This window comes from Physella acuta, unplaced genomic scaffold (genome assembly GCF_028476545.2).
Source record: "Physella acuta isolate Inbredline_101_S28 unplaced genomic scaffold, ASM2847654v3 ptg001316l, whole genome shotgun sequence".
NCBI lineage: Eukaryota > Metazoa > Mollusca > Gastropoda > Physidae > Physella > Physella acuta.
In genome coordinates, this window is record NW_026732831.1 from 44,394 (window position 1) to 67,389 (window position 22,996).

Genomic DNA, 22,996 nt, shown 5'->3' on the forward strand with positions numbered 1-22,996 from the left:
CCCCCTCATCTTGTCTGAGATATAGCCTGGTCTGACCAGACGAGGCAAACAGATGTTTTCATCAATTCTCGACTACAGCTCCGTTTTATCGGTGCCATGTCTAGTAACGACGACTTCAAACCAAGACCAAACTCTAACCTTTTTTTTTTAACATTAAGCCCACATCCAAAGCCTGAACATTCATAAACATATTAGTTTAAGTCCAAATTAATGTGTAGAGGCTATATTTACATGACTAATTTATCAGAGATTAGTTCTATCTTAGCCGTCACTATGTCATAATGGGCAGTCTGTCAGCACAGCTGTAGCAACATACATACCACCTGTACACTACAGTCCTATTAATGGTTGCAGTTGTTACCCCGTTAATTGCCCGCCAACACTCGACTACACGCGAATCTATCAACAGGAAAAAAAAATGATGACTGGCTGTCTGGACTTAATGAATCACTAATGGTTTTTTTTAGAAACCTAAGCCACTGGGGTGATGCTGGCTGAGGTGGGGGAGGCTGAGCTAGCTAACAAATGACCAGTCCATGCTTGGTGCCGTAGTCTCTTGATAACTAATTGTACTGCCGTTTTCGTCTTCTCTAACCCTGGTGTATCCACTAGCTTAATAAACGTATGCGCTAGGGTGAGTGTCGCTAACATCAAAGTAATTTTTTTTTCTCTCTAAATAACACTTCTATAATTATAAATGAAGTCTAGTCTAAGACGTTTGGTGCATTTGATAATAGTTTTTAATGCTTTTTAGAAATGATATATTATTCAAATTATAAATATGTTTACATTATTTTAGCTTATCTCCAAGTAAACATGTGTACTTCTTTCACTGTTTGTAGGACTACAAAAACCCAAACTCCCCCGAATCACACCAATGAATTATTCAGTTGTCCTTGGCTCTAGCCGGTCTACCTGTGAACTTATACAAATAGTTCTTTTAATTACTTGTTGCGTACGTTTTATTATGATAATATTTCTATTTCGGTCGATTTTCTGTTTAGTGACATCATTTTTAGATTGAACATAGCATGTTATTATGCCAGTAAGCGACACAGTTCAGTGAATGTGTCTGTTAACATTATCTAAAGCAACCAACTGTACATGTTGAGGCGGGTGTGTTCTAGTACGTGTACACGTGTAATACCTACATTCCCGTGCCGTTGTGACAAGTGTGACACATCCAGTGAATGGAAGTTTAAAACCGGCTGTAAGCACCGTGTACACGAATGTCATGGTTTGTGTTCTCCTGTACTTTAAGTGTACTTTGACCACCCCCGCACACTGAGATAACAATGGATAGGTTGTCTGCCTGTTGAAGACCACGGTTAACGGATTAGATTTATGTACTCGTGGGAAGACAAACAGTGGTGAGAGTCTATATTCTCTGGGGTTAAGACTAGAATCTCCGTGTAATACCTACTATTATACTGGTTTCTACATTTTAAAAAATGCCAGAACACTCAAGAATCATGTCGATCTTTTTTTTTTTATTTTTTTTTTTTTACTTAAGGTAACACTGTTGTAGTCAGTGTTGGGAGTAAATATGTGGTAATGGTTACAGTTAAGTCTAGGGCTTAACTTATGGTTATGTTTTGTGTCACGGTGGGAGGGGGGGGGGATTAGGGTAACTATTCCGTCATTACCGTTGTATAGTTTCCTTGACCTTTAAGCGAAACGGTTAACCTCTACCTAAAATTCCGATGATGTGTTGTATTAAAAGTCATGTGTTTGGTAAACAAAGGAAGATTTTGAACCCAAGTCTTAGTGTTACGCTAATGACTGACGTATCGTTGATTTGACCTTCAACCCTACGTTTAATGTCTGCATGATCCCATATCCCGTGTTGTAGTGAGCAGTTATGTGGTTAGTAAACACAATGTCGGCTGTGGGATAAACATTAGTTTACTGTGGAATTGCACCGGTTAGCTTGTACGTAACCCCTGACCTTTTGTGTTTTACGTAAATAAACGGGGAAGCGGATCGATAGTGAAGCCTTTGAATATTTCATCCCTCCCTAGCTGGTAGTTATTGGAGCTGTCAGCGCATGAACGTCTGTGTAGACAAGCCTGGTATACGGTTGTGTTGGTGGTTTTTTTTTGTTGTGGTGGGATTAGCTTTTGTTTTGTGCTCATTAACTATACAGTGAGACCAGATAGCAATGGGATTTTTTATTCAAGCTGCGGTACTTTACAACTTCGAAAAAGTCTGGTATCACGATATATATCCCACGCAAACCAAATTCTAGTTCAACTTTAATACGTTTTGTGTGTGTGTGTGTGTGTGTGTTGTAGTTGTAAAAATGAAGACGGTAGGTGGTTTTATGTAACAATTAAAAAAAAGTTTTTTAAAGGATAAAATGTCTCCAACCTTATTTCAAACCAGATATCTTATTCTGGAGATACCAGTAACCCTTAAGTTAACCCTAGCTTTAACCAAATAGCGATACCGGCTTCAGAATAAAAGTTTGTTTTCAAAAGCCAACTGTACTGCCCTTTCTTTCTAGATGTTCATTTCAACGCTAAAAGCAAATTTCCAACAGTGAAATGGCTCACTAATAAGTGTAGCGAGATGGTCAGGATGAGTGAAGCACCGCTGACCTCTCTACGCAAATGTAAAACGTAATTGTGTTCCTAAAATACACCGGGGACGCTCCTGGCTCTACTTAACCTTTTAGATGAGACTATTTTCACTGCTTGACCAGCGGTCAATACGCAATCGTTAGGGGCCGTGATAAAAAAAAGAAGAAAAAAACCCGCGAGAGTTGTCTGTGCATGAATAAAGGTTATATTACACTTACACAGCTGGTCAGGGTTTGAGTTGTGGAACAGATGGTGATGTAACCGGTCTAGTGGTCACGTTGTATGTAAGAAATCCTCCTCCCTCGTTCTCTGCATCAATTTTGTTAAAGCCCCTGGAAATCCTGTGTTTGCGTTGAAGTGTTGGAGACAGTAGAAAGCGGAGGGACGGCGTCGAGGGCGGGTTGTGTCCGGCCGGGTATGCCGGCGTAAGCTCGGGTGAGCTCAGACTGGCGCGGGAGACCGATAAATTACGTTGGCGATCAGTTGCTGAATGGTAATGGATCCCGAAACAGATGACCCAATGAACTTAAATCACCATGTATCTCTCGTCATCTCTCCCCTCCCTCGCCCTTCTCTTCTCACACTCTGCACTGACTGGGCTGGCGAGCTAGAAACCAGGCCCAAGTATTTTTTTTTTCAGAATGTTTACTTAGTTTAACTTTTTAAATATCGCTTTTGTTTGGTTGGCGTGAATATTGTTGGATAGTGGGATGTCTTGATGATAGGGGTGTGTGTGCTGGGGGGGGGGGGGGGGGGGCTAGGTTTAAAGCAGACCAATATTTTATTGAGTGTCATAGAATGTAGTGCAGATAAGATGAGGGGGGGGGGGGGGGTGTCTTAATGACATAGTGGTCACGTGTTTGATCAGATGTCAGGGGTTGTAGGGAATAAGGGTGGGTGTCGTGTGGGTCACTGTACTAATGCCTAGTTGAAGGGGTCAGGGGTCTTAATGATTTTGTAAGGGTGTAATGATCTCAGTGCTGACATCACAAACCCTTAAAGATCTGTTGATTTACAAGTTACCCTGTGGGGTGGAAGTAGGTGGGAGAAATGTATAGAACTGTCTAGACAGTCATGGCTTTAAATAAATCACTGGATTATATTTCTTTCGATATCTGTTCTTAGCTCTGTTTTATGGAGAAATATGAAGTTGATCTTCTTTCATTGTGAAAAGACTTCAAGTTATACCGGCACGCCGATTCCCTTGTGTACTATACGTACCTAATTTTTTTCTTCCACATTCACGAGGGCTCGTTGACGATTTCTCATTAATCTATTGATTTAAAAAAAAAATCCCCGCTAATATCAGATGCCTCAATATAACAATGAGTTACCGGCCTTGACAAAACGCCCCCTGAGGCCGTGTAAAATATTGATGAGCCCACAGCTTTAGCATAAGTGGGCCTGCGTTTAATGAAATGTATAGCCCTTATGACCGCAATATATCACCGTGTTGTTTGTCTTCCTGTACGGTAATGTACGCGTGTATGCGTGTGAGCAGTTTTTACTACCTGATTAAACTTGTTTGTAGATCGATAGGATCAATACAGCTGATTGCCACAGGTGTGCATCTGGTTTGGGAAATTAGAGGAATTTTGTATATAAATTGTTCCTGAATTCATTAATTTAGCTATTCGCATATATTGGAAAACAATTACCATTCATTTCGCTTTTGTAACGTTGGAGTTAAAATAAGAAACTGTTTTTACAATAGTTACTTATAGCATACTTAAAAAGGTAATTTATTAGGGTTCAGTTAGACTCCTGATGCTTTCACTTTAGCAAAATTTTATATATTAACAATATTATATTAATAAAACGCCTATAAAATAATTATTAAAATAGTTGTTGATAAGCATGTTTTACATAAAATACTGTAAAAACGTAATAACAAAGCTGCATTTGTTTTGAAACATTATTGCTTTTATAAATATTTTCCTCATATTTTTGTTTACTTTTGGGATATTGTGTAGTGAGATTTATTAACTTTATCAAAATAAAAGCTTTAAACATTTTTATTAGGAAATAAAATAAATTGTGAGAGGAAAATGTTTTTCAAATCAGAGACGTTTTCAGGGGAGGTAATCAGTAACATCACAAATCCATGTATTTTTCTCGATTACCTCTCTTGCGTTAGTTTGAATATTTAATGGGGTTATTTTTCTTATTTCACTAAGTTTTAGTTAATCTTAGTAACATCGAGGCTTTCACAGTTTTTGAATTACAGCATTATAATTGTTTTTTTTGTTTAAAAAATATTTGAATTGTAAGTTTTACATTTCATAAACAATAGCGAGAAACTAAAAAAAAAAGTAAAAAAAATTAACAACCCACAGCCACCGTAGGCGTTTAATTATCATCATTCGTATTCATCATATTTGATTGAAAAACTCAGCGTGTTTATAAAAAAATGTTTTTGTTACTTTGTTGTTTTCCTTATAAGACGATTTTGTTACAGATTTTTCCCTTTTCAGTCACCATTCTCTAGCCTAGCACTAGCACATTTTCGGCTCTGAGTTTATTCACCAACATTAAAACATCCACAAATTTATTCCCACATCCCTATCCACATGTCAGTTGGGTGAAAAATGCCAGCAATTCCTTAAGAAAAAAAAAATTTAAATGTTATTTATTTGGTGCGATAGAGAGTATACAGTTACTTAAAGTATGTTCAGCTAGCCTTGTCCTTCGTTGTATACCCATAAAGCAGGATGTAGTTTTATACCTTGGGGTTTTCAAATATTATCATAAAAAACTCACCCACACACCTTAATGGTGCTACATAGCACGCCGTAGGTAGATAGTGAATGTGAAATCCAGGTGAGAATGGTTTTCTAGTTTACCTTGTGGAAACCATTTTGTGAGCGTGTGAAAGCTTGGGAGCGTTGGGAAACTCGGCGGGGTTTGAGACATGTCTACTCACGGTCTAAGACGTGTCTACAACATTGACTATCGGTCTAAGACATGTCTGCAACATTGACTCACGGTCTAAGGCATGTCTGCAACATTGACTCACGTCAGCAACATTGACTCACGGTCTAAGACATGTCTGCAACATTGACTCACGGTCTAAAACATGTCTGCAACATTGATACATGTTCTCAGACAATTGACCAACAGTCTCCAACATGTCTACAACATTGATCACGGTCTAACACATTTCTGCAACACTGACTCATGGTCTAAGACATGTCTACTACATTGACTCATGGTCTAAGACATGTCTGCAACGTTTACTCACGGCCTTAAGCATGTCTACAACATTGATTTACGGTCTAAGACACCTATCCAACATTGACCCAAGGCCTGAAACATGTCTACAACATTGACTCTCGGTCTAATACATGTCTGTAACATTGACTCTCGGTCTCAGACACATGTCTACAACATTGACTCACGGTCTAATACATGTCTAAAACATTGACTCACGGCCTAAGACATGTCTACAACATTGACTCACGGTCTAATACATGTCTAAAACATTGACTCACGGCCTAAGACATGTCTACAACATTGACCCAAGGCCTGAAACATGTCTACAACATAGACTCTCGGTCTCAGACACATGTTTACAACATTAAATCACGATCACATTCGCCTATAGCATTGACTCACACCTTGCAACACTACCTGCCCGCTAAAGTGTCATGGGAAATGAGCCAAGACTCCCGTTAGTACTCTACGCTTGTAGATTAATGTACTCCACTCGGCTCAATAGAACACTTTAGTTTTATGAGGCCAGAGTTTCTGTTAAAGGTGTCGTCACGCTCTTGGCTGGTTACGATACTGGTTGGCCTGACGTGGTAATATCCCTCTTATATTTTGGTGGAACTTGACTTGTAATATTAGTTTCATTCTCACATTGTCATCCATTTAAGAATTTTGTTTCCAAGTGATTTTACTTTTTTTAAAAAACGATTGCCATCATTTTAAAAAATCTGGAGAGTCCAACTTATATTTACGTTTTATTAAATTATCCCGAAGATGATATCTTGGTTTAAAAAATGATAAATGTGTTAATTTATCATTATTTATGTATCACTTATGAATCATGTCAACCTTCAACATCTTTAATAATCTACTTAATTTGAAATTTGAAGTTTTTATCATTATTTATTAAGATGTGCGCATTTTTAAAATTTCATATAATCAATACTTTTCTTTTTTAAATTATGTATTAAAAACTGTTAAGTCCAAGATTAAAACACACATATGCTGTATTTTATCAGGTTTTAAAGCAATTTAAGACGAGCTTTTCACAAAAAAACTTTTCCCTTCATCACACACCCACCCTAATTATTCCTTGTAAAAAATATTTCCACTAATGCTGAAATACATCTAGCATCGAAACTATACCTGCAGAAAAATAAAATACCTTCAGGAGAAAAGTTTACTGGCTTGATTCTGCTGTTGATTAACATTTCACAACAAAAGATTTGGATTTCATTGAAGAAGGAAGGGACACTATCCAGCCGGCTCCTTTTAGTTAATTTTTCCTTACCGATGGCATATGGTTTAAACGAATTTAATTTTGTTTCTGCTTAAAACAAAATCAGTGTAGCCTTTTTATTGTAATGCAACATGTTCAAATAATTTACACAACGGGGTTCAGAAGTTTGAGTGTGGCTCTCGTCTCTGGTTGAAAACCTGCACCGTACCCTCACACTATCTAACGGTTTGGCTCTTCTTATTTTATCTTTGTTCGATTAATAGGACCCCGAAAATATGACTCCTGATAAATAGCCCGCTCGCTGACCCCCCCCCCCCCGACCCTAAAGAATTTTAATTAAGGAAAATTGCGTTTTTTATTACCTGCATTAATTTGGAGCATGCAGTTCGCCCCCTCCCCCTTTCCTCCTCCCCAACATCCCTCAACTAGAAGCGAGACATGTGTCCAGGGACGGGGCACTCACACGTGTGACCACTAGAACGGGACGTTTAATGTGACATCACATCAAAGAGTGAAATTTATTTAACGATATTTTTCGTGCTTTCACGCGTGTTGAACCTAAGTTTAGTTTAACCTGGGCTTAGCTGAACTACCCCCACCCCAGTCTCCCTTACCCATCATCTGCTACCCGAACTACCCACCCCATCCTCTGCTATCCCTAGTTTACCCGAATCTCCCCCTATCCCCACCCCTGTTACCCACAGTTGAGATTTCCCTATTTAATGAGGTTTTCCCCAGCAGCGCATGGCTTAAAATTAAAACGTTTAAACTTTTGAATTCGTAACCGCATGTACTGTGTATTTCATTATCTTTCCATTAACCAACCCTTCACGCTGCGTGCATTGTTTAATCAAATGCATCTATCTTTACAAGAACCAGCAAGTGCGAAAAGATTACGACTGTCTTTTATTTAAACTGGTCGTTTTTTTTTACAATTAAATTTTTAGCTCACGATTTCGACAAATGAAGATTACTATCTTTTTGTGATAAATATTTACGTTTAGTATTTAAATTATATGTTGTTTTTTCTTATATGTCGAAAGAGACTTTCGATGAAACTAAATGCATCTTGCTAGAAGTTTAAGCCGGAGTGATTAAAAGTTGAGTTACCTGTGCTAGATCTACGTTAGAACCCAGCGGTGTGTACTCGGTAAACAATGTAGTGAACAACAAGGTGAGTAGGTGTTGGTTCATACAACAGGTAGACCACATCAGAGAGCTGGGGAGATGGAGTCTAGTGTGGCTCGTGTCCATGATATGCTTGTTCCTGTTTTTTTGTTTTGTTTCCTTTTCGTTTCACAAACATGAGCTATCAGCTTTTATAAACAACAAATCTTGCGTTTAATTTTTTTTATTGAAGGTTTAAAAAAATAAATAAATATAGCCAGAAACTAAACTGATTTAGTTTATGATTAAAGCTTGAAACATTTTATTCGGTGATCTGTAGTACATTCACTTACTAGTGATTCGCGGATTTAACCCTAACTCATTTTGTTTACGTTTACCCTTTAACGATTCTTCCAAAAAACGCGTTGAAATGTTTATGTAATCATACACCTAATTTTAAAAAAAAAAAATCTTTAAAAATTATGGAAAGCGCTACAATTACAGTTACTTTAAAAAAAAATTTAAGCCGTTTGGCAACCACCGATTACACTAATTTTCATATTTTTGTATTGAAATATGAGCCGTTGAAAGGCCGTTTAGAATTATTTTATCAATTTTAATATTTAAAAAAAAACCGCTCTCAACCCCTCCTTGAAGTTAACCAGGGAAAGTAAAACAATGAAAGTCACAACAATTGTTCTCCATGAAGGAATACACAATAGCGGTCAATGAGGTATAGCCTAATAGTTTAATTAAATAATATAACCACTATTATATTACAAGTGATTATTTGTTTGAATATTTCTAGCCTTAGTAACATCGGAAGCCATTTTGTACTTATTTCTCCAATGTTATAAAATATGCAATTTTGGTTGAAAAATTATGTTTTCTGGCAACAATCATTTGGAACCAGCTTTTCAAGCCTATTGGATTTTTCTTTTCTCGCTGTCAGGGTTATTACCCGGATCAGTTGTAGAGTTAAACCCCTTGTTAGGACTGCGATACCAGCAACACAATCCCCCCCCCCCCCCCCCCCCACATTCAGTTAGTCGGCTTTTGTTGAGGCCTGCCTGGCTAATGGGGGACACCTTCTGAGCCGGTGGTGTCCGTAAAGGAAAGAAAAAAAAGCCTCACATTCGCTTGTTTAGTACCCGTTTAACATTTGTATTTCACATTAGTGTTTGGTTGGTGGAGGTTAGTGACCTAAGCACTGGAGTGACACGAGCTTAGGGACTCGGCCGTAGAATGGCGCGCGTTGATTCTATCAAATCTCATGCTTGACACCCTGATGTAACGCATCGTCGCGACCTTTTAGAACTGGATAAATAGATACCGCGTTACACGCACTCATTAACTGGGCCGTTTTCCTTCAGTAGTGGCAGATACAGCTGAGTCTACCTGCCTTCTTGCTGCACCTTATCGTACACCTGTCTTATACAGATCTTCAATACGCCGTATACACCTTTGTGATACACATTCCTCGTAAACCGCTCACACACCATTCCTTACATATAGCTCTTCATCAGGCAGTTATCCTATATAAATGTTATATATCCCATACAATATCCTAAACTTCTGTTCCGTCCACATATCTCACACTAAATCCTATACGTAATCCCACACACGTCTCTCACACCTATACCATACATAAACCCACAATCTACCCCTCACACCTATACCATACATAAACCCACAATCTAACCCTCACACCTATACCATACATAAACCCACAATCTACCCCTCACACCTATACCATACATAAACCCACAATCTACCCCTCACACCTATACCATACATAAACCCACAATCTACCCCTCACACCTATACCATACATAAACCCACAATCTAACCCTCACACCTATACCATACATAAACCCACAACCTAACCCTCACACCTATACCATACATAAACCCACAATCTAACCCTCACACCTATACCATACACCTCTCAGTTAACTTTACTCACTATCCAAGGTGTATTTCTATTTTACATTTTTTTTTGTTTCGTTTTTTCTCACGCCCCACCTACCCGCCCACTCGTCCTTGATTTTCTGCTGCACTCAAACGCTAATAAAATAAAACCCTCCCCCCCCCCCGTTTCCCCACCCTCCCCTACCCCTTTTATTTCCCCTAAGACTATGACTTGCCTGATGCACAACTCCCAACATCCTCGGTCTAGCCCTCAACAACGATCTCTACCTGCATACAGTATGTGACCTTCTTTAACTCCTACTTTACTCAAACAATTCTCACCTTTTTCTCCCACCCCCCCCTCCCCACTCGTACAACCCCATTATTCTTTACCTCCCTTATATCTCCTTTTCACATGATGTTCATATTTTCATATCATTCCACTACATAAAAGGCACTTGTCTACTTGAAACTCGGGGGAGAAGCCTCATTTTAGATCCCATCTACAACCATCTCTTGAAGCTATGGAACTTATTTTTTGTTTCTGCAAGCTTTGATCTCGGCTAAGTTATTGTATAATAATAACATCAACCCTTTCTTTTTTCAATACCAACCAATATGATTACTGTGTCCCTGGTATGATCGTGCACAACGTTTGGACGCCATGTTTGATGAAGTGGTCACGTGTTGATGAATCATAAAACTATTACCGTAATCTAAACATGGCTTCCGTGACAGAGCTCCCCCTGCCGTATTCCTCCCGTCAATGTTTTTACCAGATTGATGTGCGTGTATAACACCGTGCTCCCCGGCTTACGCACATTGCCAAAAACTCGGTTTATGGCTGTTATATATAGCTGATCATATTTTTATCCTGCATCTCTATATCTTTTTTAAGTGTGATTATAGGCTGTAAAAATCGCATCGTTGGTCTAGTACTTGTTTTTGCATAATCCGCTTGTATTATGTGATATTTGATTCAACTAAAAGGAAATATACAATGGCGTAGTTTGGGTGATGGGCGGGGAAAAACGGACCTCCTCGAAAGGCACTTAAAAATAATATTTACAGTAAAATTTCAAGTCTTAAACCACTATATCTGCACATCTGCCCTGCAGCTGCGTCGCTGGTACCACAGTACATTGTATACCAGTACCATGCGATGTTACATCTTTTAATCCAGGGTGAATTTCACTGGTATTTAGTTTACAAACACACCGGCTGTTTACACTGTAGGCTGATAGTAAATAATGTGGTGTGGAGTACATCGTCGTGTGAGACATTGTCCCCTATTACAGTTTTATAAACCCCTCTTGATATTTGACTGGGCTGTAGGTTAATCCCCATTGGGATCATAATACACCGCAGCTGACGAGCGGCTAATAATAGCAGGGAAAACAACGCAACCTTTTCCTGGGGATCCTATTTCTGTACACAGTAGTTGGCTGCGTAACCCCGGCATTTCACTTTCTACGGCCTCGTTCGTTGGGGCTTTCCCATCCATGGGCTCGATCTGTAGTCGTTTTTGGGGTCAAGTGATAGCCTATTGTTTTTTGGTCATATAACATTTTAAACTATTTATTTCTTACTTTATACTTTATTTCTTCTGAAAATGAATCGTTTGACTCCGACCTAATTTAAACTGGCTTACCGGGGTTCATCGCTCACGCCCCAGTTGTGATGGGTACCTTAATTTTTATTACGTTAATATGTTATTCACGGCCTTAATGACTGAAAAAAATGGCGCTATTACTTGCCCACGCACGGGTAAACTACATAACTCTACCTGATAAAATTTTGTGTTCCGCCTGTCTTGCCTTGCACCCCCTCCCCCACTCCCTTTACCACCATCAATTGTGTAATCGCCACCCCAACCCTCCCTAATGCTGGACCAGGTATATGCCCCCCTACCCCACCCCAGTGTAGTACCAGGTATATGGTTTAATCCCCAGTCTATCATTGGCGCATTGAATGCCAGGCGAAGACCTGCTGTCTACATGCCCTGACCTCGATTGGCAATGAATCATACACACGAGGCTGCTTCATTACTCACAATGTAAAGGTTAGAACAGCACTCCCCTACCATTGGACGAATCTGGGAAAGTTGGGGGGGGGGGGGGGAAGGAGAAATATTTTGTCAAATATATATTTAAGTCATTTTTTTCTTTTGAGGCTTATAGTTTTTTTTTTTTAATGTGCTTATGCACGTGTATTGCACAATTGTAATTCTGTGTCTGTCTGCAACATATACGAGATGTTGACATGCGTTTCATAATTACAATGTTTCATTTTCGACGTAGCCAGCACCAATGAAAAAGTAATGCATATAAATGCAGCAATTCGATAGAAAATAATATAAAACAAATTACATTACTAATTAACACGTAGATCTGTGGCTGGATACCACCACTACAACAGTTGAGATCTGTGGGCAAATAGCAACAATAGAAAAGTGGAGATCTGTGGGCGAATAGCACCAATAGAAAAGTAGAGATCTGTGGGCGAATAGCACCAATAGAAAAGTAGAGATCTGTGGGCGAATAGCACCAATAGAAACGTGGAGATCTGTGGGCAAATAGCACCAATAGAAAAGTGGAGATCTGTGGGCGAATAGCACCAATAGAAAAGTAGAGATCTGTGGGCGAATAGCACCATTAGAAAAGTAGAGATCTGTGGGCGAATAGCACCAATAGAAAAGTAGAGATCTGTGGGCGAATAGCACCAATAGAAAAGTGGAGATCTGTGGGCGAATAGCACCAACAGAAAAGTAGAGATCTGTGGGCGAATAGCACCAATAGAAAAGTGGAGATCTGTGGGCGAACAGCACCAATAGAAAAGTGTGCGAATAGCACCACTACAACATTTGAGATATGTGGGTGAACAGTTGTGTAAACATTGACAGCTACGGCTCTGTTTAGGGCACTGGAAGCTGCTGCTCAGTTTAAGCTGAGATATGAACCACATCTATTATTAGTATTGTTATTTTCTGTCTGTCCTTGTTGTGGGATATTTGGCCTGCGGGTTACCTGAACTTTATATGGAAATGGATTACTTGGTCTGATGTGGGTTACATGTCTTTAATGTGGGTTACTTTCTCTTAATATGGGTTACTTATCCTTAATGTGGGTTATTTGCCCTTAATGTAGGCTATATGCCCTTAATGCGTGTTATAGTACCCGAATGTGGGTTATGTTCCCTTAATGTAGGTTACATGTCCCTAATGTGAATCACTTGTCCAAATGTATGTTACTTATTATGTGAGTTGCTTGCTCTTATAATGGGCTAAGATTAAAAAAAAAACCCCAATTACGGTTTAACGACTTAATGTTTAATTAATTGCTATTTACTCTGGTGAGATGATGAAGGCTGCCTGTTAGTGTCATCGATATCAGTGTTATAGTGTGGGCTTTACCTTGACTTGCAGAACTTGAGTGTAAAAATCTGGGTTTGTTGGCTTTTAAAAACTGAAGATGACTCATGGGAACTGATAAAATATTTCCCCTTCAAGAAATCCTGTATTTTATAAATGAGGTGTCGTTTGATAGCTGCGGTTCCCACCCTCTCCCCAGCACATAGGTGTAAAAAAATTCTTTCCTACAGGACAGGGCAGTTGTTGGGTAATTTAAATCCAGTCTCTTGACTTTTGCATGTGTAAAATAATATGGCACTGTCTAGGAAATACGTGCTCGAATGTCCTGGCTATAAAAGAATGAAGAAGTACCAATACATAGACTATAGTAAATCCCATTACATCGTTTAAAAATATTTTTTTTTCAATGAATGGTATTAGTTATATTTCTTGGATAAGCTTTTAACACGATTATTTCTGTTAACTATGATCAGAAATGTGAAATATACTCGAGCATTGTGCACAAATTGTCTTCGGCGATATGCGGTGTACTCAGGCGAGTACATCCTGGTATAAAGCAGTTGCTCATTCTGGAGGTGAATCTCAGTGCTTGGAGCATGGGAAGAGATCACATTTTATAAAGGGAAGAGAGAAAAAAAAAACCTCAGGTAAAAGGAGCCGAATCGTTGTGAATCTTTGACAAATTTATTGCCTTTTTTTAAACCCAGGTCTGCATTCAATAAAAATTTAAACAGAAGTTACATTTTTTTTAATGCTTTGAAATTCACTTCATCGCTAAAAACTTTAAAAAAATTCTTTCCAGTATTTTATGATTAGCTTCCCTTTTCTTCTAAGATACCATCGGCGCATAGTTGAACTCTGTTTTTTCCCAATCAGGAAATCTTGTTGGAGTATTTTTCCCCCGAACGTTTCCTTCCCTCATATTTTCTCACACACTTATCTCCCTGTTAATCCAGTAAAGCATCTACACCGGCCCAGTGGACCCCCGACTTCCTTTACATAATTGCCGATACACTGACTCAAGGCTTGGTGCTCGCGTTACGTCTCCCTACACGTGTATTCATGCGTACACTCGAGGTTACATCAGTAGCTGCAGGCATTTTTTTGTCGGGTAGATGTTCATTTTGTTTCCGCTTTATTGAGTTTAGTTGTACCTAAATCAGTAATTTTTTTGGAGAGGGGGGGGGGGGGGGGAAGAGAATGGGACATAATTTAGTCAAAATTGAAAACACCTTTAAAATAAATTAACATTTGAGTATATAGTAAAGTGTCACATTCCAATTGCTGTATCACATTTACTACTGGTGAATAAGAAAATAACGTCAAGCAATGTCATGTGTTATAGATTCACTTCAGCGCTCAGGACAAGTTTTCTTCACACATCTATTTTTAGTGTTGTGACCGTTGCTGCCACGAGGCACAGCGCTTGCATTCAATTTAAAAACCGTTTGGTACAGATGTATGTGATACATTGCTCACGAAACAAAATATTACACTAAATATGTTTATTTAGGATTATTCATCAGCATCTAACGAAATAAATAAAAAAATACTTTGCACACATTCTTTTTTTTTTAAAAATAAAATTGTGCATTTAAAAAATAAAAAATAAACACATTTGTTTTTCCTGTTTAAAAAAAAGTAAATTGCAATTTTTTTTCAATACATTTTTTTTATAGAACTCTGTCTCATACCACACCGACATGAACTTGACTTGTACACACCTCACTGTCTCATACCACACCGACATGAACTTGACTTGTACACACCTCACTGTCTCATACCACACCGACATGAACTTGACTTGTACACACCTCACTGTCTCATACCACACCGACATGAACTTGACTTGTACACACCTCACTGTCTCATACCACACCGACATGAACTTGACTTGTACACACCTCACTGTCTCATACCACACCGACATGAACTTGACTTGTACACACCTCATCACGATCCATGAGATTTTGTTTTTCTCTCTAGCTCCATCTATTTGTCTTCCACCCCGTGCCCCTCAACCTGCTTATTGCCGGGCTAACAAAATGTCAAGTCCCTCGCTCCCTAACCGATCATACTCTTCTCATTCGTTGCCGTTCTAGCATTTATTGGTTAATGCACAGTGAAACGGCTTTATCCATAACGTCGATATAAAACATAAAACAGCACCGATAAATTCGGCTGATTCTGCTTGTCATGTTTTGTGTACGCTGTGTTAATATCCTGACATTATTTGGTAGTAATGATGTTATTTTTAAATGAACTGTTATAAACGAAACGAAAGAAACCCGAATGTGTAAGCTTTATGCAGTTTATTCTAAGAAAGGAGGGGTGCTAGTTATTAATTGCTTTTTAATAGCGCTAACTTTGATATATATAACCTGTACATTAAAGCTTTAAATGTGGTACAATCTGACCAGTTTTGTGTAATCTGCGTGTGTTTCTTCAAGTAAGATCTAAAGTTAATTGCTTTATTAAAAAGAAACTACGGTTAAGCAAGTTTTAAAGTTAATCCTATTATTAAATTGAAACGAGGACCACCGTTGTGCCACGGGCCAGCTAGTGAATGAGGTTGTTAGCACAGGTTGTTAAGTTACATTGTTTGCTAGCATTAGTGGTAAAGGCCTGAAGCCAACCCATTCCATCGCCATAGCAGGATGTCAACGAATGGTCCAGATTTCTCAGTGTCCACTAGGCCAGGCAAGCTGTCCATTAGGTTTTCAAATCAGGGCGTATCACGTGGTATTTATTTTCCTCAAATCTGACTTTTTTTTTTGGAGTTGTCTATTTTAATGAGATGGGTTTCTAATTGAGTATGTTGTTAATATTTGATGAGAGATTTCTACCTTAATAACTTCTAACTTGTAGGAAAAAAATGAGGACCGATTGTAACAGAAATGAACATGACGAAAACAGTTTCAAATGTATTGATTTATTCGATATATAGGTTAATCTATAGATCTAGATTAGATCGTGTTGCAAGCAAGAAGTTCTTTATATAAAAAGAAAGCTAACGCCTGTATTCTAAAATCCAATATCCTTTGCATGACTTGGAACCTCGTTACAAGGATCTTATATATCAAATTAATGACGGTGTGTTGATATGACTCCCCATTGAATAGGTTATGTCTGTGAATGTGTTGGATACTTATGGCAGCTTCCAGCCTTTCTTGAGGTGATCACGTGTTTACATTGTACAGTATCTGGAAAGCCTGGGTGGGAGAAGAAAGGGAAAACAAGATAATTGCTACATTTACTTTTATCTCAGTATAGGTTGTCTCGCTTTTTATCTGCAATCTTTTTCATTTCTAGCAATTGAGACTTCAATAGAAAATCAGATTTGAGTAGAAAGCCAGGCTTCAGTAAGAATAGTAAACCACAGTAGACTCCTCGTTTCAAGGCTTCAACAACAAACGTCTTAAGAAAATTACCCTTGTCTACCTTTGTTTTGTTCTTGTGTAGCGTAAGAAAACAAATACTGTTGTGAAATAAGCTTTACATCTTTTTTCCAGAAATCATATGTTGTTTGATAATATATGAAAAACGAATATTAAAAAATATATCTAACATCTTTCATTCCTTTGTAATGGTTTAGTTGACATTTTGTCTTGCGTACACAACGAAGAAAACAAAAGAAAAAAATTAGTTTATCTTAACAAAAAAAAAAAAAAAAGAATAGCTGATTTTGTTTTTCATGTGACGTTTAAGACTAATTTTTTACTTCTCTCCCCCATCCCCTCCGTTCTTTTCCCCTTTAATTTATTTTCCAGCCTACTACTCACCCTGAACTTAACGCCTGTCTACAGGACATGTCATGCACATGACGTTAAAGAAATACCAGCGCGTGCTAGATCGGCATGATCTGCATTGTCTGTTGTTGCCAACTTAATGACTGGTTATAGAATCCACAGTTTGAATTTTTGATATTTATTCAATTTCAATTTATTCTATAACGGTAACAATAGTAGACACGGATGCATTTATTTCACATTGGCCGTTTTAAAATAAACAAAACAACGTAATAACAGCATTTTAAAAAGCAATTATGTGTTGTAATGATATGGCAGTAACATAGCACTAAAAATGTGGAATACCGAAATAATATTACATACTTATAATACAAAATGAGATAAAATAAGAATATAATAGATGAATGAGAAATGTTGCAATGAGTCAGTTAGGGAGGTCATTGAAATTTTACGATTGTCTCTTCTAAAAACGTATTAAATTCCCTATCAAAATGTAATGGCCTTGTGGAGGCTGGAACAGTGATCCATCCAGCTTGTATGTGTTGTGTTATTTGGTTATCTCACTGTCCACTATTCCACAGTGATCCAACTGCCGCGTTAGCTATTGGATGTCCGTGTCCACTCTGCCTCAGTGACCCAGCGGTTATGTGCATCCCACCCCGTCGTTTTGTCACGTTAACTCCCCCCCCTCTCCCTGGGAACCAAGCGGCAGGCAGGTGCCGTTCTCTCATCAGGACTAATTAAACACGTGTGAAGTAACGCTCTCGCGATTAGCCGTTAATTAGTTAAACGACTTAAGATACCTAAACGTTAGTTCCTGTCCAATCGATCAGCACGCTGCCAGTTGTAGCCAGTGAAAGATTTTCATTGCCTGAAATTGTAACGATTCCTCTAACTAAATAACATTAGTTTTTAGAGAGTTTTTTTTATGTACATAAGGTACACCCCCCACCTACCCCAGCGCGTGTGTCAATAAATACATGCCGTCTCTGATTGGGGAAGCTAAGTTTTGTACAATTGACCGCATGCACGGCATGTTCCCTGTGTTTATTTGTACTCACCTTTGTTGCCGCACGCCGCCTAGGGTTTGTGTGCAGGCTTGTGCACCATTTGTGCAGGCCTGTGCACCATTTGTGCGGGATGTCTGAGGAATAAATACAAGTGCCGGGAAATACAGGCGAGTGCAGGTACGCGATGTGACTCAACCCGTGCTAAAAGCTTGTCGAAATGTGCACACATCTGTCTCCCTAGATATATCGAATAGTGGGTTGGGTATTTCTGGTCGATGTGTAGCCCCACTAGGTGGAGGCTTTTGTGACTGGCTACTATATAGTTCCACTAAATAGAGGGTTTTATGTGACTGGCCAGTATGTAGCCCCACTAACTGGAGGCTTATGTGTGACTGGCCAGTATGTAGCCCCACTAACTGGAGGCTTATGTGTGACTGGCCAGTATGTAGCCCCACTAACTGGAGGCTTATGTGTGACAGGCCAGTATGTAGCCCCATTAACTGGAGGCTTATGTGTGACTGGCCAGTATGTAGCCCCACTAACTGGAGGCTTATGTGTGACTGGCCAGTATGTAGCCCCACTAACTGGAGGCTTATGTTTGACTGGCCAGTATGTAGCCCCACTAATTGAAGGCTTATGTGTGACTGGCCAGTATCTAGCCCCACTAACTGAAGGCTTATGTGTGACTGGCCAGTATCTAGCCCCACTAACTGAAGGCTTATGTGTGACTGGCCAGTATGTAGCCCCATTAACTGGAGGCTTATGTGTGACTGGCCAGTATGTAGCCCCACTAACTGGAGGCTTATATGTGACTGGCCAGTATGTAGCCCCATTAACTGGAGGCTTATGTGTGACTGGCCAGTATGTAGCCCCACTACCTCAAGGCTTATGTGTGACAGGCCAGTATGTAGCCCCACTAACTGGAGGCTTATGTGTGACTGGCCAGTATGTAGCCCCATTAACTGGAGGCTTATGTGTGACTGGCCAGTATGTAGCCCCACTACCTCAAGGCTTATGTGTGACAGGCCAGTATGTAGCCCCACTAACTGGAGGCTTATGTGTGACTGGCCAGTATGTAGCCCCACTAACTGAAGGCTTATGTGTGACTGGCCAGTATGTAGCCCCACTAACTGAAGGCTTATGTGTGACTGGCCAGTATGTAGCCCCACTAACTGAAGGCTTATGTGTGACTGGCCAGTATGTAGCCCCACTAATTGAAGGCTTATGTTTGACTGGCCAGTATGTAGCCCCACTAACTGAAGGCTTATGTGTGACTGGCCAGTATGTAGCCCCACTAACTGGAGGCTTATGTGTGACTGGCCAGTATGTAGCCCCACTAACTGGAGGCTTATGTGTGACTGGCCAGTATGTAGCCCTATTAACTGGAGGCTTATGTGTGACTGGCCAGTATGTAGCCCCACTAACTGGAGGCTATTGTGTGACTGGCCAGTATGTAGCCCCACTAATTGGAGGCTTATATGTGACTGGCCAGTATGTAGCCCCACTAACTGAAGGCTTATGTGTGACTGGCACATATGTAACCTCACTAGCTTAGATTTTATAAGTAGCATTTAACTAAATTTATCTGGAAAATTTGAATAATAAATCACCCTCATAAACAGGGTATTGGAGTCTAAGAAAATCCTAAGGCTAATTTAAAGTATTAATTAATTAATTAATTTTTTTACGTATTCGATCTTTTAATATCCTTTCCAAAATGTAGACAATTAGGGGCTCTTTTGATGGTTTTGTTGCAAACATGAGTTCATAGAGTATACCAAGAAAATCAACAGGATGGGATGACTCCGTTTTTTTGTTTGTTTGTATAAAAGCTTTTTCGGATTCAATTCAGCTCACATTTTATGTGAGTACAATCAACGGAGGTGATATACTAGAGCTATTTAAAGAACTGTAAGAAAGTTAAACAGTTAATCACCAAACTGTTATACCAAGACAGGATACTATTCTAGGTGTACTAGCGCTCCCGTCTTTACTAACGGATGTTCTCCATGAATACTAAACAGTTTAAAACAGCAGCGGTACTGTCCGGTGCACGGTTCGTTACGCGGTACCTGTTTTCTATCCTACCTCTGTATTGACAGCTGCTAATACGGTGGCTTCCTCAAAACTTTTATTTGATTACTGAACGTGCTTTTGAAATATGAAGGTTTTGAATACCTTATATTCAGTGGTTCTCTCCTTGTCTTTATATGTATGAGGCTGTTTGAAGCTTTTGATGATAACACGAAAACATAACGGGTAGGGGAATATTTCTCAGCGTACCCTTTTATTAACATAATTAAATTAACTACAGGATATAATTATTTACATATTAATATTAAAATATGGGAAAATTTGGCCTTATTTAATTATGTCTATAGCACGTAATCGATTAAAGATAAGACTAGTTATCCGCGTGTATTACGTGTTTAAGATATTTATCTTTATATATATTTAGAGAGGGTGGCGGAGGTATAAAACGGATGAGTCAAAAAGTATGACGTAATACACTAACGCCCCCTGACCCCTGGCTAACACACTTGTGAAATTCTCGTTAGATCGATTGCTGTTTGCCTGCTTATCACCCCCGTGTTGCAAGGTGTTTTTCTTATCCCGCTTGTACAATCTCCCGTTTGATGTTCTGATGGGGGACGGCGATGGGAGCTGAATATTGTGATGGGCCGGTGTTTAGCGCAGATGTCAGAGAGTGAGCCAAGTATAGCACTGGCATCTGTTGTCGACACTCGGGAAGGATCGGTTATGTATTAGATCAGATCGTAAACTGTATAAGAACTATCGCTTGTATGTTGTATTACACTCAGCAAGGATCGGTTATGTATTAGATCAGATCGTAAACTGTATAAGAACTATCGCTTGTATGTTGTATTACACTCAGCAAGGATCGGTTATGTATTAGATCAGATCGTTAGCTGTATGAGAACTATCGCGTGTATGTTGTATGTTGTATTACACTCAGCAAGGATCGGTTATGTATTAGATCAGATCGTAAACTGTATAAGAACTATCGCTTGTATTTTGTTTTACACTTATGAAGTATCGGTTCTGACTAGTATGCTGAAAACTATCGCTTACGTTAGCTAACATGAACATAAGTATTATAATTATTTACATTTACTATTTATAGTTACATAATATTAAATTGTTTTACACTTATGAAGCATCGGTTCTGACCAGTATATTGTAAACTATCGCTTAGGTTAGCTAACATGAACATAAGTATTATAATTATTTACATTTACTATTTATAGTTACATAATATTAAATTGTTTTACACTTATGAAGCATCGGTTCTGAAAACTATCGCTTAGGTTAGCTAACATGAACATAAGTATTATAATTATTTACATTTACTTTTTATAGTTACATAATATTAAATTGTAAATGTCAAGTGTTTCATAGTTTACTCAGGATCACGCGCGCCGGTGCACGCACACCCTTGCACACACCTACGCAGTTATCATATTTTTGTTTTTAAAACGAGTGTAGTCGAAGATAAGTGGCATGTTTCAGACAATCTCTAACATAATGTTTTACATTCTGTCTTACGCTATCTACCCCCCCCCCACCCTCTTGATAGAGGAACTCAGCCCATAAGAGTTCTCAGCATGATGACACCTGAGCCTGGACACGTCCCTCAAAAGAAATCAAAGAAATATGTTTGTCAGCTCCATTCTTTAAAACACTACTTATTTTTTGTTAACTTCAGCATTTTGCATAATAAGCTAACCATATGTCAAGAGTGGGGTCTGTCAGAAAAACATCCAATTTTGTGCATCGTTTTCAAGCTGAGCGCAGTGACGTAATTGACGCCAGAGGAGAGAAAAAAATCTTGGAAGAACTTGACAGACCTGTAGAGAAAACGGTTTTTAAATGAGAAAACTGTTTTGTTTTAAGAAGTTTTGCCCTTGAAAATGTGGCATGTGCGGAGAGAACTTTTATTGAATTTTGTTTTGTTTTTTGTTTTTGTTTTTTTACCTACGGTGAGGAAACGGGGGAGAGGAAAAAATCTCTTTAGTGTTACGTTTAAAGCATATGCAGGTCTGTGTTTGTGTAATGTAAGTTTGATCTATTGGTCAACTTTAAAGGTTGGTAAAGTTTGTGTGGGATGGAAAAAGATGGGTGTTTACAGTAACCAATGTTAAATCACATTCAAAGCTATGTTGATGTAAAAACATGTTCGACCTTTAGGTCATCTTATTAAGTTTGCTATGTTTATATCGGACGGGGAAAGATGTGTATTTACAGCAGATCAATTTTTTATCACATGCAGGTTGTATTTCATGTATTTCTTCCTTGATCTTATTGTCCACACATTATGTTAGCAAAGTTGGGTTTTTGGGGTGAGTAAAGGTGGGGCTAGTGTCTTGAAGTGATACTCTACAGAAAATGAGCCTTAAATCACGGGGTACTTTGTTAAAGTGAGAATGGTAGTTGCCTGTACTTGAGATCTATAAATCTTGCTTAGACAAACAGTGTCTGGTGGCGCCGGTATTATGACGTGTTTTAAGTCATCAACTTGAGACTCGCTGTTTGATACCCAGTGCGTTTTATGCCAGTAATTGTGTTTTCTAGCCTAACGCTTCATGGAGTGCTGGAAGTATATGGTGTCACCTGATGTTATAAAATATACGAGCCGACCCGCGGCATATCATACGCCGCTATTTAGTTGTTGTTTTTTCTACTTTTCAGTAATCCATAATTTGTGAATTCGACAGTACCAACGCTGCCACTGAAAATATTTCTTTAAAACACTATAAGTAGCTCGTTAAGGACGATAACCCCTCCTCCCCCCTCCC

General features: G+C 38.9%; 1 protein-coding gene across 2 annotated transcripts in view; it reads left to right on the forward strand.

Annotated features, from left to right (window-relative positions):
- Positions 1-22,996, forward strand: part of LOC131958313 (uncharacterized) — a 109,742-nt gene that overhangs the window by 25,590 nt on the left and 61,156 nt on the right. The window lies entirely within an intron of this gene.